We start from the raw sequence: 18,437 nt of genomic DNA on the forward strand, positions 1-18,437 counted from the left end.
AGTAAACTGATCATAAAGCTATTTATATTTATGAATTACTTAGAACAAGTTCATGGGCGCTCGAGGACCCTAAACTGGAAGAATTATATTTTCACTGTTCCCTGGGCACGCACCTTTGTCTTGTGATACAGAGTATGTCCATCATCAGCGACTTTCAACAGTTTTAGTCAGCACATGATAATGTAAGGGGAATTTGGAAAACCAAAAATAGACAACGAAGGAGCCTTAATTTTGCAAACAGTCCCTCATGGTGAAAGTATTAAAGAGGAGAAAAACATAGAAAACACATTTAGTAAGAGGCAGAGGAAGGGGAAGGGGAAGCGGAAGGGAGGCAAGGATCTGAGGAAGCCAGAGAGTGAGGCACTGAGTAACAGACGTGGTTCACCCATCTCCTAGGACAGGCTCAGTGTGACTGGGGATCGTCCAGGAGGAATCGAGTTAGGTCCCTAATTGTGTATTTTTAAGTCTATGGGAGAGGAAATCTTATATATCTGAAAAACGGAACTATTTTATCTCAGGCTATCATTATTAACCAGATTTTTAAAGTAGTTGTTTTATTGGTGTGTAATTACCCAAGTTGTGGTTAATAACTTAATTTCTAGAAGTAATTGAGCTAGGAATAATGCAAATATAGCTACCATTTATAAAGTACTCATACATGTGAGGCACCTCACAAACATTTCTCTAGTCCTTATAGTCACAGGGTAAAGCAGTTTTATGTACAATTAAACACTAGGAAATGAAATTTCGGAACCTTCAGCAACTTGCCCTAACATCACATAGCAAAAAAGTTTAGAGTTTAAATTCAGCCTCAGTTCTGTTTGCTTCAAGGCCCATCTTCTTTTCCTTCAATATTCTGTCTCTCTTTGTAACAGATAGCTGTGTAGCTCTGGCTCTTGGTAAGCCTTTTGTTTAAACTTAGGTGTGGTTTCTTCAATAAAACATTTTAAATCCCCAAGGATGTTTTTGAGGTCTTTTGATTTTGAAGTACCTAGAACTAGCTATTATCTCTAGCACTTTAAGAAAAATGCCGTTGCATTTACAAATTTCGATCTCAGAATTAAAATGTTCTTGGGTACACTTTAGAAAGGAATCTCAAAGGAATTTGACTTGAAAAGAAAAAGACAAGCAAGTAGTAAAAATAGATTTTTTTTTTAAAGCCTACAGAAGAGCATCACAGTGTTAAGGGATTCCTGAGAAATAGCTCTGGAGGTTATCGGGGAGAAGTAGGCCAGCCTTTTTAAAATCATGTCTGAGTTTTCCACTAGACTGTGAGTTTTTGGGGGAGAGAGGCATGTCTTTTAAAAAAAAACCTCTGAATACCCAGGGCTTCACACAGGCACGCAAACAGATTTAATGAATACATAAGCATTTACTAGATGTTTCTGATGTGATCAGTTCAAAAGTCAGTTGTCTTAAAGAATGGGGGTATAAAACTTTAAGATTCTTCTTTGCAGGAAATGAACAGGTTTTAGCTGTGAGAGTCAGTAGTCAGTAGTCATGTCAATTATGGGCAAGACCCCCAGTTTATCTAGACTGACGGAAGATAGCAGATTCAGCATTTGTAATTTATGGGAATAATACCTAACACAACTCATCCATCACAAGCACCTGGATGACACGATTTTCCTCTCTCCTCCGTATACATAGCCACACCTCCAATTTCTGGTAACACATCACGGGTTGGAAAGACCCTTTTCTTCTACAAAGCTTCTCTACTCAGCAAAATGGCACAAAACTGTAAGGAATATCTCCTGGCCACATGTCAACAAAAATCATACCAGTAGCATAAAGCACATTCCTAAACAGGAATGCCATGCATTTTGAATAACTCTTCTCATGCTTTGTTTTGTTTGATTTTTATTTTAAGTAATCCATTATTTGATTAACATGATTGAGGCCGTAAGAAGTTAGGCAGAACTAGAACCATAGACATGAAAGGGCCAGAGGCACAGGTGAGGGGAGAGAGTAGCACCTGCCTGAAGAATACACTTGAGAAATTGGCTACTTGCACAAGCCTTGTTCTTACACAGTGTGGGGCTAAGATCTGCCAGAGGTAGCAGCTTACTTGTTTGGGGACTGATGCTCACAATAGCATGTTTATATAAAGTCTGCTGTGGCCAAATACTGAAGTGAAGAGTCAAGAGGAAATGACACTTTTTTTCTTTACTAGACCCTGCGGTTAATGACAATACAATGAAGGCATTATATACAACATTTAACTTGTGTTTCCATCCCCGTTTTAGAAAAATGTATTTCTCCTCCTCACACCTAAAGACCTGCAGCAGGAGAGATAGTTGACTATCCTAGAACGCATTTTGTGAAGTAGAAAATCCAACACATTGTTTTAGAGGAATATTATTTCTCACACAAGTCATTAAAATATTTCAAAGTCCTCTTTCTTCTTCTGGTAGCTGACATCCTAGGCTAGTGTTTCTCAAACTTTGATTGGTATCAGAATCATCTGAGGAACTTGGTAAAAAAATACAAAGGCCCAGATCCTCTCCTACTTCCAGGGCCAGCTTCTTTGTCTTTTGGAGATGGCCTCTCTGTATTTTATTAGCCCTCCAATTGATCCCATTAATTCATCCACGTTTGAGAGCCAGTGCTCTAGGCCACTGTGTGGGATTCCCTTCCTTCTCTTCGCTTTTGTGTGTGTGTGTGTGTGTGTGTGTGTGTGTTTGAACATTCCTTATTTCTGCACAATTTTGTTTTCTGTTTCCTGGTCTTAGGTTCTTCATTTTGTCTTTACATATTGACTCCAAATTCTGCTGACTCTTTTTAATCTGACCCCATCCTGACTCCCTTGGTATCTCCTGTGTGCTTTCTGCTTTCATGACCCTTGGACTCTAGCTTCTTCCTGACTGCCTTGCTCGCCTGTTTCCTAAGACTCAAAGGACCTTGCACCTATGCCTTGTAAGGAGGATGAGGTGAGGGGAGCATTCAGATATTCAGCACATTTATTTTATGCACTTGTGTTCTGTATTGACCCAAAACGAATTCATGACTTTCTCTTGTTTTAAAACTATATCAAACATGGTATTAATGAAATGGGAGAGTTCTCTGACCCCCATCTCAGGACATGTGACAGGGGTGTGGCTCATCTGTTTGGCTGCCGTGCTCAAACCCCTTATGTGAGAGAAAGCATGCAAATAAGCAGGTGCAGGAACTGGGATGAGTGCTTTTGGGCTCTGGACCCACAGTAGCGTCTAAGGGTGGGTGTCTGTGACTCCCAAAGCCCCAGTGAGCATGTTACAGTGCTCCTTTAGCTCTGCTGTCTGCAGACGGCATAAGTGTTAACCAGCTCAGTGTCCTTTTGGTACCTGGATTCCTGTCCATTGTCCAGGAAGAAACAGGTCACACAGACAAATTGAAGGAAGTAAATGCAGGGATTTTATTGCTGGACAGAGGTGGCTGTCAAAGGGATGTGGGGAGCTGGAAAGGGGATGGAGTGGGAAGATGATCTTCCCCTGGAGTTTGGCCATCCCACGGCCGATCTCCCCTCTGACCGTCCCCAGCCAAACTCCTCTCAACATTCAGACACTCCTTTTCTTCTCTCCCTCTCTGCTGTGTCACTCTTCTGCTCCTCTGCACTTCTGCTTGCGGAGCATGGGGTTTGGGGTTTATATGGGTACAGGATGGGGGCATGGCAGGCAAAAGGCAACATTTGGGTGTGAAAATAGGAATGCCTGTCCCCATGTAGGGCCGTGGGTTTCCAGGCTTGAGGGTGGGGCATTTGCCAGGCAACTGCCCTCTTCCACCCATTATTTCCCGGCCTCCTGACTGTATCAACACAATACCTTAAAATACAGTTCTCCCTCTAATTTTAATAGAAATTCATTTATGAGTAAATCATTTACAAAATACTCAGTAGATTCATTATTAGTTGATATAATGTGTCATAACTGGGTAAATTTCAAAAAAAGCAGGTGGGCAAATACCCATAAAGGGGAGAGAGAAGCATATTTCTCCGAAGTGACTGTTCATGGCTCCTTTTTGTTGACTTTTTGAAAACAGTGATACAGCCTTATATCCAGTCACTGAGTATTTATTGATTGCCCATACAATGCATAATAGATCATTGAGAATTTGAAGTTAAAAGAAAATGTTAGGCAGATGTAGGACTAACTTCCAAGGAACTAGGAGAACCTGTTGAAACAATGCTAAGAAAAGTGCCATCTAGGATTTATGTTTAGGAACCATAAATACTGTCATACAATGTTTGAAATATTCTTTTATCTGTAATAAATAATTATTCATCATAATGTAAAGTTTTAGATTTTCCTCTTTTACTGAGCGATCATATGTCCAGGAAGGTTCTTTAGCTGTGGTGTGTTCAGAATACATTTCAGTGTCTATCCAGAATACATCTTTTGGCACATCCTCTGAGAAAACATCACTGCATACAAAAACAGAAGGAGCAAGAGTGAAGTTATTATGAGCTAAGTCAGGAGACATGAGGAGCTGGGCTTTTCCTTCGTGAAAAATTGGAAATCTTCACTTTGTCTTCATCGCTGTGCTTATAGTTTTAGCAGGGCCATAGAAGACAGGAAAAAGAAATCACCCTTCTTAGAAGATTTTGATTCAAAAAGATTTCCTATGTCCACTGCTATGTCCCATATTCAAGGGATGTTTTGTTTTGTTTTATTTTATTTTATTTTCAAGATGGAATCTCACTCTGTTGCATAGGCTGGAGTGCTGTGGCACTGCAACCTCCGCCTCCCAGATTTAAGTGATTCTCCTGCCTTAGCCTCTCAAGTAGCTGGGATTACAGGCATGCGCCACCACGTGCAGCTAATTTTTGTATTTTTAGTAGAGATGGCATTTCACCATGTTGGCCAGGGTAGTCTAGAACTCCTGACCTCAGGTGATCTGCCTGCCTTGGCCTCCCAAAGTGCTGGGATTACAGGCATGAGCCACTACACCTAGCCTCAAGGGACATTTTAAATTTATATTTCTAAAGAAGAAAAGAGCAATTGTTGTAGTAAATAGTTGTTTACTCTTTTTGGCTACCTACAATCTCAACTTCCTTTCCAATATCTGGAAATTTCCCACATTATGAGGCAGAAACTCCTTCCTATTATACAGCTGGATATGTCAGATTGTCTCATTTCTAATGGTCCTTGCAGGAAGAGTAATGAGCACATGACCTAAAATTTCCACCACTCACACACACTTCTGCCCAGATTTGTGTGGAAAGCTGATGAAGAGGAGAAGAAACTGTCCAAATTCTCATCTGAGAGAAGTGATGATAGGGAGGGCAGTTGCATCCTGTTCCTAAAGGTGGGCAGCGGGAGAGCATTAATGTGTGTCCTGGTCCAGTGTCTGATAACAGTAATGTCTGGCAGTGGTGCCATCTGCAGGCTGTTGGGGGTAGCATTGAGGGTGGGTGAGAAGTAGACAGATGGCAGCCCAGGTCTAAGGGAGATGGATGCTCTTCCATGGGTCAGGGTGGCAGCCTGTGGTTTGGACTTTTGAGGCAAAAATGGGAATTCCCAGTGGCAGTGGTGGTTTTAGGATTTTTGGATTCTGTTTTGGACTGATAGTCTCCCAGGCTTGATTCTCCAGTTTTCTTATCTGTGAATGCCCAATATCCTTTAAAAAAAAAATCTCTTTTCCACTTAAATGAGTCAGGGTTAGTACCTGATGCTTACAAATACGAGGCTTGACCAACAGAGTTACTTTTCTTTACAGGTTTTCCTGGAATATCGATCAGAACTCATATCTTAGCTTTTACTTTGTAACCTTCAGAAAACATAGCTTCCCAACTTCAAAATATTTAAGACAAGTTTTAGGGGTAAACTTCTACTTTTTAGACCAAAATGATCTTTCCAAAAGGCAACTGTTTCCATTTGTATTGTAATGTTGGCACAAAACCTATTTCCAGTTTTAATTAACACACATGAAATGGAGCAAAAGTGAGAACAGATGAACCGCATAGTTGAACAGGTCCTTCTCTGCCTGCTAGCTCCATGAAAGACTCAGAGTGAAGAGAAGATTTCGGCTGGTAAGCTAGGCTTTCTGGTTGGAGATTGCATTTTTAGGATTTTAGAAGTTCCATTCTTGAGACATCCAGTAGCTGAGGGCATGGGAGGAAATTGTCTTCTGTAAGTCCTCGTACAAGTGACACCCTAGAAAGTGGTGGCCATGAACCTGCTCAAGGCACACACATGCATTCTGTGGTGTTGTGTCTTACACTGTGGCATGACCTGAAAGATGTGGCGCAAAAGAGCTATACAAGGGGCCTAAACATCCAGGTGAGTAGCCCTTTGAGTACCTGGTTTCATTTAAGGGTGAAAGTTAGAGCGTTTGGAGAAGTAGACAGACAGCTCATACTTTAGCCAAGCCTCCTACAGTATTATAATGGAAAATTAGGTTGTGATAGATAGTTTAAGATTAACTTTCTGGAAAATACCTGAGAGTTGAATGCTCTTTTCTGAAAATTAATGAATAATTACTCTACGGAGGTTGACATCTGGGTAAAGAAAGAAGCCTGACTATGTCACTTGCCTGAAGACATGACTGCACCATCTCAGGAAAGAGAAGTCAAGTGGATGTGGGGTCAGGGTCAACAGCAGGCTGTGATTCCAGACCAAAACTTTATTCCCTGGAGGGTGAGTTGCTAAGACAACATGTTCTATGGCTATTGTAACATTGGTGATGTGCCTGTAATTATTTGTGTAATAATAAAGGAGAGGAATGGAGTGGTAAACGATTGAGACTATAAACTAGTTTAGAATGTATTTGTGAGGCCGGGTGAGGTGGCTCATGCCTGTAATCGCAGCACTTTGGGTGGCCGAGGTGGGTGGATCACCTGGGGTCAGGAGTTCGAGACTAGCCTGGCCAACATGGTGAAACTCTATTTTACTAAAAATACAAAATTAGCCGGGTGTGGTGGCACATGCCTGTAGTCCCAGCTACTCGGGAGGCTGAGACAGGAGAATCACTTGAACGTGGTGGGTAGAGGCTGCAGTGAGCTGAGATCACGCCATTGCGCTCCAGCCTGGCTGAGACAGAGTAAGACTCTGTCTCAAAAAAAAAAAAAAAAAAAAAAAGAATAGACTTGTGAGAATACATTTAATTATATTTATATTTAGCCCAAATATCATGTAATATAATATATTTAGTTTGAAATATATTTGTAAGAATGAAAATAGAAACCTCAAAAGATTTGCCTTCTCTCATTTTTATGTGGACATGCACGTGTCTATTAGAAATTGAAATACAGTCTTCACAGTTCGCATTTGTTGAGTTTCTACAGTGCTCAAAGGCAATGGGCTGGGTACTTTTTCTATTGCACTCAGTTCTCGCAGAAACTCCGTGAGTACTGTTGCTTTCACATATAATTCTGTAGAGTTAGTGTGAAGACCCTGCCCAGGAATGTCACCCAGCATCCCCAGTAAACCACAAAATCAAATGGAAAAAAACAAAGAAGGCACAAAAATTAAAGATAAAATTTTTCCAATTACTTACTAATTAGTGTGCTCACAGATTTATTTGTTACCATTAACACTGTAGATAATCAGCTCATGGTTATTTGAAGATTTATTTCTACTGAATGTTTCTGTAGGAAATTTCACGATGACTGAAGAGGAAAACAATCAAAGCAAACATTTCAGAGAGTACTACCTTGATTGTATTTAGCTGTGCAGAAACAAAAATTATAACCAGATATACCTGTTCAATAATTTTTTTTTCTAAACCACATTGGCCCTGGGCTGGGAGTATTTACATGGACACTGTCTTTTATGCTCTTTAACATGTCTAGGTATCATGTAAACATGGTAATGATCCTAATTTTTAAGTTAGTGGTGATCAAACTTTCATATGCACAAAAATCAGCCAAGGTGCTTGTTAACAAGGTATATTTACGAGTTCCACCCCAAAGTTTGTCATTCATCACTTCTGTTTCTGATGCAGGTTGTTCTGGGCACAGTTTCTAGAAAATTCTTCCCAGGTGAGAAATAATAGTGTCAAAGACTGGGGCAGTATCTCAGGGAATAGGTCAGGTATTGGTGGGATATTCATAAGGCATCATGTTTCTTTGAAGCCTTTTCCTTGACTATTTCCTATTTCCTCCCCAATCTCTAGTTCCATCGTCTCAACCCAAGTTTCCAATGGACTCTTCTCCTTCACCATCAAATCTGTTTATGATACCAAGAAGCGATGTCTTGCTGGTTGACTGTCCAGACTCAGCCTCTCAGTGAAGGCTAAAAACTTTGTGCAAGTATTTCACACATATCTGGGCCTTCCAATCAGAAATCTCTGAATGAGTAAACTCATTCTGAATTAGTAAATGATTCTCCTTCTGCTTTAGGCCTTTTTAGGTAGTACGTGTTCTACTCTGTGGCAGGGACCTGTACTGGGGACCATAAAACCCTGAGTTTGAATCAGGGCTTGATCACTTACAAATTGCACAATTTTGAGCAAGTAGTAATTCATGTTTTTAGACAATCAGTTTTGTCAACTGTGAACGGAAATAATCTCTATTTTGCTTGGTTGTTCAGATAACCGAATATTACTCCTTCATTCAACAAATATTTATTTTGCACCAATCATGTGTCAGATTCTAGTGGGGATATAGTTTTAAATCATATAAAGTCCCTGCCCTTGTGGAGCTTATATTATAGAGATAAAGACAGACAATAGTAAATGGTTAATATAAGAGTGTGTCAGAATTAAGTACTGTGAAGACAAATAAAGCAGAGTTGTTGGATAGAGAGGGGTTGCCGTGGGTGATGGAGTGAGCTATTTTAGGTTGGGAAGCATTTGTGAGATAATGTGTCTAAAAGCAAAAGTAAATACTTGTGTAAATGTTCAGGTAATTTTGGTTAAATTCGAACTCACCCAAGTTTTCCCTGTTTCTTGTTCATGGTTTCCCCTTCTGTGGAGGTTAAGCATTTTATTATCTTTCAATTATTTAGTTTCCTGTCAAATGTGACATTCCTGTTTGTGTGTAATTAGCATTTATAGAAGTTTTTAGTAATATAAACTATACATGAGATATCTCTTGTCTATAGCCAAAAAGAACATATACATTAATTTATTTAATTCATTAATATTCATTAATTACCTATGACATATCAGACAGTTTATAGAAATTGCAGACATGGAGGTAAACAAGACAAATATGGTACAAATTGTCATTGAGCTTACATTCTAGCAGAGGTGACAGACATTCAACTACCAGGAAAGATGGATATTAAATGCCAATTGCACAATTTGTGTTCTATAAAAATTAATAGTGATCTATAAATAACAGACATATCCGACCTGGTTGGGGGTAGTGGTGACAAAAAATATATGTCTTTGAGGAAGCAAAATTTGAGCAATGCTTCAAAAGCAGAATGTGAATTAAATAGGCCCAAGTAAAAAAGAGTGGGTTGGCAAGGGGCGAGGTTTCAGAGAGGTTAGCATATGTCTCCCTGAGCAGGAAGGAACATACACTTCTAAATGACCTGAGAAAACTTAAAACAAAAATTAGCCTGCATGTTGGTGGGAATGGACTGGAAGAGACAAAAATTAGCCTGCATGTTGGTGGGAATGAAATGGAAGAACTGGGAGTTTGGACTAGGGTTTAGAAATATTGTTTACGAGATGAAATGAACAAGTCTTATGATTGATTAGATATGTCCGGTGGAGGTGTGGACCCTCTAGCTTGTGTCTGGCTCTCCATGTACACTTGGGGAAAGGGACTGTTCATTACAGCATGGCTGATCTTGTCATGTTGCTCTTAGGCAGTAGGAATAATACTTCCTATGGCTTTGTTCTATTTAGCATAGTGTCACTAAAAGAGCAGTGGATGGGAAGTCAAGGAAATCCATGTTATAATATCAACTCTCACTAACTAGTCTAACAAGTTTCTTAACTACTGGCATGGATTTGGTGTTATCTTTTGTAAGATATTGGATCATAAAGTATCTAAAATTCTAGGTCTAATGAGGTTAAGTAAATTAAAATTTAAACAATGATTTTTAAAAAACACATATTAAGTCATAGTAAATGTCAGTCAGGCTAAAACTCTAGGCATTATTCTTGAATCCTTCCAATCGCATAGTGAGTTCTACCTATAAAACATATCTTGATTTTATCCATTTCTCTTTAATGCTGCTACTATTGCACTAGTCCAAGTCCCTATTCATTCTTTCCTGGGCTACTGTGATATTATCCTAACTGATCTCCTTCCCTCTACTCTTGCCTCCCCGATAGCCCATTTTCCAGGTAGTAGCCAGAGGGATCATTAAAAATGATACATCAGGTCATGCAACTCTAATGACCAAACCCTCCACTGACTTCCTGTTACACTTGGAATAAAATCTGAGCGCCTTACTCTTTCTTACAAATCCCTCCTCACTTGGCTCCTGTGTACCTCTTGTTCCTCATTGTCCATTGCTCATCTGTTCCACATCCAGGCTGTAGCTACACTGTATTTATTTTCCTAGAACATGCCAGCCTCCTCTGTGCCTTAGCAGTCCGTTACTTTTGTCTAGAAGGTGCATTTTTGGCTCATGGCATGACTGGTTTCTCCTTGTCATTCAGTTCTTATCTTAGATGTTACTTCTTCAAACAGAGCTTTCCTGATCACCCAACTAGTGACCATCTGATAACTCTCAATTACAACACCCTAGTTTAAATCTCTGAAGAGCATTTATCACTCTCTGCTATGTATATTGATTGGTTATCTTCTCCTACTAGGATGTAAGTTCAGTGAGAGAAGGGGACTTCAGTTGTCATTATGTCCCAGGTGCAAAACAGTCTTTCATGTATCAAACACACAAAGAGTATATGATAAATGAATGAATGAGGCTAAATCAGGAAATAGAGATCTTTACATTCATGAGTTTTACAATCTAGCAAAAAATGTACATATTTTGTTATACTCTCAGGGATTATGAGTGGTCAAGAAGTTAACATTTCTTAACTTCAACCTCAAAGGTCTTTCCCACAGTCTGCGAAGCCTATTTAGTTGCTGCTACATTAAACACACATTCTGTTTCTTTTGAATTAGGTTAGATCAGCCTATTAAAAAAAATAAATAGCTCTTAAACTAACACACTGGTGAAAATATGATTGTACTCTCTATTATATCCAAATAAACAATCTGTGTCCCCAAACTATTAGTATTGCTTTTTTAAAACACAAAAACTTTGGTAGGATGTCAAATATTTTTCCAGTGTTTAATAAAATAGTAAAGAAACATTTTCTAAAAAAAACTCTGTAAGAGATTCTGGCCTGGGCTCAGGAGAGTTAGAATATTTAACATCTGTTTTGCCTCTAAATTATTGTGACTTCTGGATCCCTTTGTCCCTCAGTTTTCTCATCTATTAAAAAAATTGCTACAAAAATCTCTTATTTTCAGGTAACACAGGAGGCAACACGTCAGATTCTTCAAGTCTCATAGCTACTCTCTAGGGATCACTGAGGAACTTGGAAAAAATCTATTGACTCAGCTAGTGAGAGATCACTCCCTGTACCACTGTTCTTAGAGCGGACTTCCAGTTCAGGATCATGCGAGGGCATTGTAAGGTCTTATTTTTCTTAGTGCTATTTTCCCCACCAGCCTGCCAGAATGTCTTAAACGTCTACCACAAGAATCGTTCCGCTGGGTTAAGAGGTTATCTCCAGGGAGACATGTTTAAAATGAGCTCCTTGTGTAGATAACACATGAGTGCTGTTCAGCACATCTGCACGAACTGGAGTATTAGAATAGAGGTTGCCTTTCAGAGGAAAACTTGAGCTGAGGGAATGGAATTTGTTGTTTTCTGTTTCTTCCTTCTGTGGGGCTATTCACCCTTGAAGCAGTTACAGAGTACTTCCATGACCAAAAGCTCTGCTAGGCTGTAGGTAGAATTGGCAACAACAAAAAAGTAACAGCCTCTCTCTCAAGGAACCTTCAGTGTGATGGGTATGATGAGTACATAAAAATTAACTGGGCCTGGCATGGTGGCTCATGACTGTAATCCCAGCACTCTGAGAAGTTGGATCCCTTGAGCTCAGTTGCCATCCTGGGCAACACAGAGAGATCCCTTCTCTACAAAAAAGATAAAAATCAGCCAAGTGTGGTGGCATGTTTGTAGTCCCAGCTACTCGGGAGGCTGAGGCTGGAGGATCGCTTGAGCCTGTGAGGTGGAGTTTACAGTGAGCTGAGATCAAGCTACAGCACTCCAGCCTGGAAAACAGAGCCAGACCCTGTCTCAAAAAGAAAAGTTATATGGATTACAAAGACAAAATGAAATAACCAGGTGAGATTTTAAGGACAGGAGCAACTCATGTAGACATGGAATAGTCGGAAGGGCTTTTTGAAGGAGATGGCATTTTCCTTGAGCTTGACTCAGACTTTGGGGAGCAAGAAGAACTTTAATAGACAGGTGGGATGACAGGAATAAGTGTAGGAAAGGAGAGAGAGCTTCCTAACCTGAGAACAGCAAAAGCAAAGGCAGAGTGAATTTTGGTGAAAATTAGAATTTGGGAAATATTTGGAGAGTGAGGTGTTCCCTGTGAATTTTTTTTTCATTACTGAGGTGTGATTGGCATACAATAAACTGCACATATGTAGTGCATGCAATTTGATTAGTTATATTTATGCACCTGTGAAATCTTCACCATAGAACATTCCATTACTTCTAAAAGTTTCCCCTTAGTAATTCCTTCCTCTGACCCCTTTAGGCAACCACTGATCTGCTTTCTGCCACTATAGGTTAATTTGCATTTTATAGAGCCTTCTTTAAGTGGAGTGATACAGTATGCTCTTTTTGTGGTTATGATTTCTTTAACTTAGCATAATTATTTTGAGATTCATTTATGTCATCTGTATCAATAATTCATTCCTTTGTATTGCTGAATAGTATTCCATTGTCTGGATATACCACAATTTATCTATTCACCTATTAGTGGGAATTTGAGTTGTTTCCAGCTTATGGCCATGATAATTAAAGCTGTATGAACATCCATGCACAAACCTTTACATGGATGTATGCAACTGTACCATTTCACCTTCCCATTAGCAGTGATGTTGAGTGTTTTTTCATATACCTGCTGGCCATTTGTATGTCTTCTTTGGAGATGTCTATTCAAGTTCCATTTTTAAATTGGATTTTTAAATGTTATCTTGTTTTTACCATTGAGTTGTAGGCATTTCTTATATAGTCTGAATATTAACCCCTTGTCCACAGGTTGCCTTTTCACTTTGTTGATTATTTCCTTTGCTGTACAGAAGCTGTTTAGTATGATGCAGTCCCACTTGTTTATTTTTGTTTTTGTTGCCTGTGCTTTTGATGTCATATTCATGAAACCATTGTCAAGACCAATATTATAAAACTTTTCCCTTCATTTTCTTCTAAGTTTTATGATCTCTTGTCTTACATTTGTCTTTAATGCAGTCTGAGGTTGATTTCTGTGTATGGTGTTAGATGAGGGTGTGATTTCATTCCTTTGCATATGGCTATTCCATTTCCCCAAACCCATTTGTTGAAGACACTATTCTCTCTTCATTGTGTGTTATTAGCATCTTTGTCAAAGGTCAGATGACCATATATATGTGGATTTACTTCGGTCTTTTGACCATTTTTAAATTGTATTTTTAAAAAATGGAGTTTTGAGAGTTCTTTGGATACAAGTCTTTTGTTGGCAATGGGATTTACAGTGTTTTCCTCCAGGCTGTGGCTTGTCTTTTAATTGTTTAAACAATGTTTTTGAGGTGCGTGCATTTCTAATTTTGATAAACTCTAGTTTATTAATTTTTTATGGATAGTCATATCTATATATATTTTTGGTATCTAAGAAATCTTTGCCTAATCCAAAGTCACAAAGATTTTCATTTTTTTAAAGAAGGTTTATGGTTTTTGATTTTACATTTAGGTCTATAATTCATTTTGAGTTTATTTTTGTATATGGTATGAGATTTGAATTAAAATTTATTTCTTTTAATGTTCTATTTGTTGAAAATGGTACCATTTGTTGAAAGACTATCTTGTCTTCACTGAATTGCCTTTGCATATTTCTCAAAAATCAGTTGTCCACATATGGGTAGAAGTAATCATGGTTTTTTGTTCTGTTTCATTGGTCTATTTAAGTATCTTTAGTAAATAAAAACAGCTTTGTTTTTATGTTTTGAAATCAAAGTTATTTAGTCAACTTTGTTCTTCCTTTTCAATTTATTTTGGCTACTCTAGGCACTTTGCATTTTCAGAATGGGATCAAGTTTGTCAGTTTCTACAGAAAAGCCAGCTGAATTTTCACTGGGATTGACTTGAATCTATAGATTAATTTAAGAGGAGTTGACATCCTGACAATATTGGTCTCTAATCAATGAAAAATTTATATATAGCCATTTATTTGGGTTTTCTTTAAGTTCCCTTAGCAATGTTTTCTTATTTTCATTGGACAGATCTTACAGAAATTGTATGAGATTTATCCCTAAGTATTTCATGGCTTTTGATACTGGTATAAATTGTATTTTTTAAGTTTCAAAATTGTATTTTTGTATTTTAAAAGTACAATCCTAAATTGTATTTTTTGATTGTTCATTGGCTGTATATATACATTCAATTGAATTTTCCTTTCCTATTTAAATATCTTCTATTTATTTTTTCCTGCCTTACGGAAATGACTAGAACCTCTAGTACAATGTTGAATAAAGTAGTGAGAGCAAACATTCTTGCCTTGTCCTAACCTTACGGGAAAGCATTGTCTTTCACCATTGTTATGGGATGAGTTTTGTTCCTTTTCACCAAATTCACGTATTTAAGTCCTAACCCCAGTACCTTAAGATGTGCCTATTTGTAGAGAGAGCTCTTAAGAATGCAAATAAGGTAAAATTAAGACATGGGTGAGCCCTAATCCAATGTAACTGGGGTCTTTATAAGAAGACATTAGGAGCTAGGTATGTGTAAGTGCAGAAGAAAGACAATGTGAAGACAGAGAAGAGAGCCATCTGCAAGTCACAGAGAGAAGCCTCAGAATGAAACCAGCCGTAATCTTGGACCCTGATCTTGGACTTTCAGCCTTCAGAACTGTGAGAAAATTAACTTTTGTTGTTTAAGCCACCCAGTCTGATGTATTGTAATATGGCAGCCCTAAAAAATGAATATAACCATTAAGTATGATGTTAGCTGTAGGTTTTTTTGTAGATGCCTGTTATCGGGTTTAGACAGTTCTATTTTATTCCTAGTTTGCTGAAAGTTTTTTTTTAATATATATATATCAGGAATGTACGTAGGATTTGTCAATGCTTTTCTGAATATATTGAGAAGACCATATGGTTTTTATTTTTTAGTTTGTTAATATGGTGAATCAAATGGATTGCAACAGTGATTTAATATGCTATAAAAATTCTTATGTTCAGGAATTAATGATATTTTCAGCTCTTCCTATGGTATAAACGAAGACAAAAATGTAATTAGCCACAACTCAGCCTATGTAGATTGGTAAAACTCTCAGCAGGGTTTCATAAGCTAAAAAGGAAGCAGTGAGATTGGATGATGAATACTTATACCCAAAATTGATTGTAATCTGAACCCTCAATTTATTAAAAACTTTCTGAACTTGGCTTTAAAATAGAAAGAGGATAACAGGAAAACGAGGGATGCAGCAAAAGCAAATAAAACCTGCATATTTAAAATATGGTCTAGAGCTTAGTTTGCTTTTTGTTAAATTTCTTATATACACCTATATTCTTAATACGCATGTGAAGAAAGGTACTTGTGCAGGAGATAGTAAGGAGCCTCAGGAAAATGTCTTCCTCCTCTACCAAAATACCCACAATGCTTTATTAGCCATTTATTTCTTTGGTTTAGCTTTGTCTTTTTTAAAATTATATTTCATTTGGAGAGCCAACACTTTGGGCTGTTGAGTGTTCACTAATAGTTTCAGTTGATTTTCTTTTCCTCAGAGCTATTTGGCTATTTGGCTGAGGTCAGAGCACTAAGGGTCTAAGTATTTTAGGGAAGGATAATTTTGAAGCATAGAATAATCTGATTATAGGACACATCTGGCTAAGGGGTGGGGTTAGGAGCTGGTAGGAAGAAGAAAATGACTCATTCTAGGAGATGGGCTGATGTGTAGAAAGGGAAATGGGAAATCATTTAAGGTGTTATTGAATGAAACACTTACATGTGATGACTCGTTTGCCAAGCTTGTGTCTGGACATAGGTATGAATAAGACAGTACCTTTAAGTGAAATTGAGGATGGAAGTGGAGGTGAGAAAGGGTGTGAGGGAGAAGCAGGGAAATTGGTTACAGAGGTGTATTCAAACTCAGGCTGGAGCATAGTGGAGGCAGTTGCTGAGAGGTTGGCAGAAAGAGGGAGTTGGTTGAGAAAGCCCTGGAGAAGAGGAAACAGATGAATAGTTGTAGTACAGCTTTAAGGATGACCTGATCTTTCCATAGGATATTTATTTATTTATTTTGAATTTACTTTTAATTTTTAAAAATTTTTTGTGTGTACATAGTAAGTGTATATATTTATAGGGTAACTGGGATGTTTTGATAAGGCATGCAGTGTGAAAGAAGCACATCGCACCATAGGATATCTCATCATAAAGGAAGACCAGATTATTTTCTGTGTTCTGTGTTTATTAGGTCAAGATGCTAAAAATAAAAGAGTTTGTAGGAAGAGTGGAATATCCATGCAACACTTGAGAGATCAGTCTATTGGCCCCAGTCTCTGAGCATTTTGGTTAATTGAAGATTCATTCATACTGGATCTACTTTAACACATTAATGGTGTTTATTGCCAACCATGTGCACAATGACATAGAGTAATAAAGTACTGCAAGGGCAAGGGTACTGAGCTATGTCATCTGGGTTCAAATTCTGATACCACCTGTTATTACTTGTATGACTTTGGGAAAATTATCCTTTCTTTGCTCAGTTTCCCATCTGGGAAATGAGGTTAATAGAATTTTTCTTTTTTCTTTTTTTTTTTGTAAATGAGGATCATGCCAGGTACGGTGGCTCACTCCTGTAATCTGAGCACTTTGGGAGGTTGAAGCGGCAGGATCACTTGAGTCCAGAAGTTCTAGACCAGCCTTGGCCACATAGTGAGACCTTGTCTCTACAAAAAATAAAAACAAAATTAGCTGGGCATGGTGGTACACAGCTTCAGTCCTAGCTTCTTGGGAGGCTGAGGTGGGAGGATGGCTTGAACCCAGAAGGTCAAGGCTGCAATGAGCCAAGATCTCATCACTGCACTCCAGACTGAGTGACAGAGTAAGGCACTGTCTCAAAAGAAAAAAAAAAAAAAAAGGCCGAGGTGGGTAGATCACCTGAGGTCAGGAGTTCCAAACCAGCCTGACCAACAGGGTAAAATCCCGTCTCTACTAAACATAAAAAATTAGTCGGGCATGGTGGCGTACGCCTGTAATCCAAGCTACTTGGGAGGCTAAGGCACGAGAATTGCTTGAACCCACGAGACAGAGGTTGCAGTCAGCCGAGACTGTGCCATTGCACTCCAGCCTGGGCAACAAGAGCAAAACTCTGTCTCAAAAAACAAACAAGCGAAAAAAGAGGATCAATTGAGTTAAATATGCAAAGTGCTTAACATAATGCCTAGCACATACAGACACTCAATAAGTATTTTTTTAAATTATAGTTTGCCTATGGAATATATATATATAAACCATATATAAAATAAATATATGTATTTATACTTACGTGTGTGTGTGTGTATATACATATGTTATGTTTGTCTGTATAGACACACAGACAGAGAGAGAGAGAGGAAGAGAGCAAGAGAGGACAAGACAGAAAGAGAGAGAGAATGAGTATCAGTAGAGAATGTGGGTTTGCAGGAAAGCCAGACCTAAGTTAAAATCTTGATTCTGTTAGGTACTTACTGAGCCTAAGTTGTTTTTTGATTGCACAATGGATATAATAAACTTTGTGAGGTTATTGTGAGAATTAAGTGACAAAATATACAAAATTGCATGATCAATTATCTGGTGATTAGTGGGCACTTAATGGCTGTCTACTGTTATTACATATTTTAAAATAGTCATCTCTAATCATATGTTCGTTAGAATGATCCTCTTAAAAGCTATTGCCAGGTAACAATAAAGAAGTATTCTGGCTGGGCCGTGTGGCTCACGCTTGTGATCCCAGTGCTTTGGGAGGCTGAGGTGGGAGGATTACTTGGAGCCAGGAGTTAGAGACCAGCTTGGACAGCATAGTGATGCCTCATCTCTACAAAACATAAAACTTTTGCTGGGCTTGGTGGCTCGTGCCTGTAGTCCCAGCTACTCAGAGGCTGAGGTGGGATATTGCTTGAGCTCAGGAATTTGAGGCTGCAGTGAGCTACGCCTGTGCCACTGCACTCCAGTCTGGGTGACAGAGCAAGACCCTGTCTCTAAAAATAAATAAATAAATAAAATATTTCTATGTATTTAGTAATTCCCTTTATATCCTATAGACTAGGCCAAAATTAACTTTAAAAAAATGTT

General features: G+C 38.4%; 1 long non-coding RNA gene across 1 annotated transcript in view; it reads left to right on the forward strand.

Annotated features, from left to right (window-relative positions):
• Positions 1–11,359: 11,359 nt before the first annotated feature.
• LOC105521170 overlaps positions 11,360–18,437 on the forward strand; it is a 76,246-nt gene continuing 69,168 nt past the window's right edge. The window contains exons 1-2 of the long non-coding RNA XR_001003232.1: positions 11,360–11,521; positions 12,904–12,905. This is a non-coding gene — a long non-coding RNA (uncharacterized LOC105521170). The remainder of the gene's footprint in view (positions 11,522–12,903; positions 12,906–18,437) is intronic.

Source organism: Colobus angolensis, unplaced genomic scaffold (genome assembly GCF_000951035.1).
Source record: "Colobus angolensis palliatus isolate OR3802 unplaced genomic scaffold, Cang.pa_1.0 Scaffold11, whole genome shotgun sequence".
NCBI lineage: Eukaryota > Metazoa > Chordata > Mammalia > Primates > Cercopithecidae > Colobus > Colobus angolensis.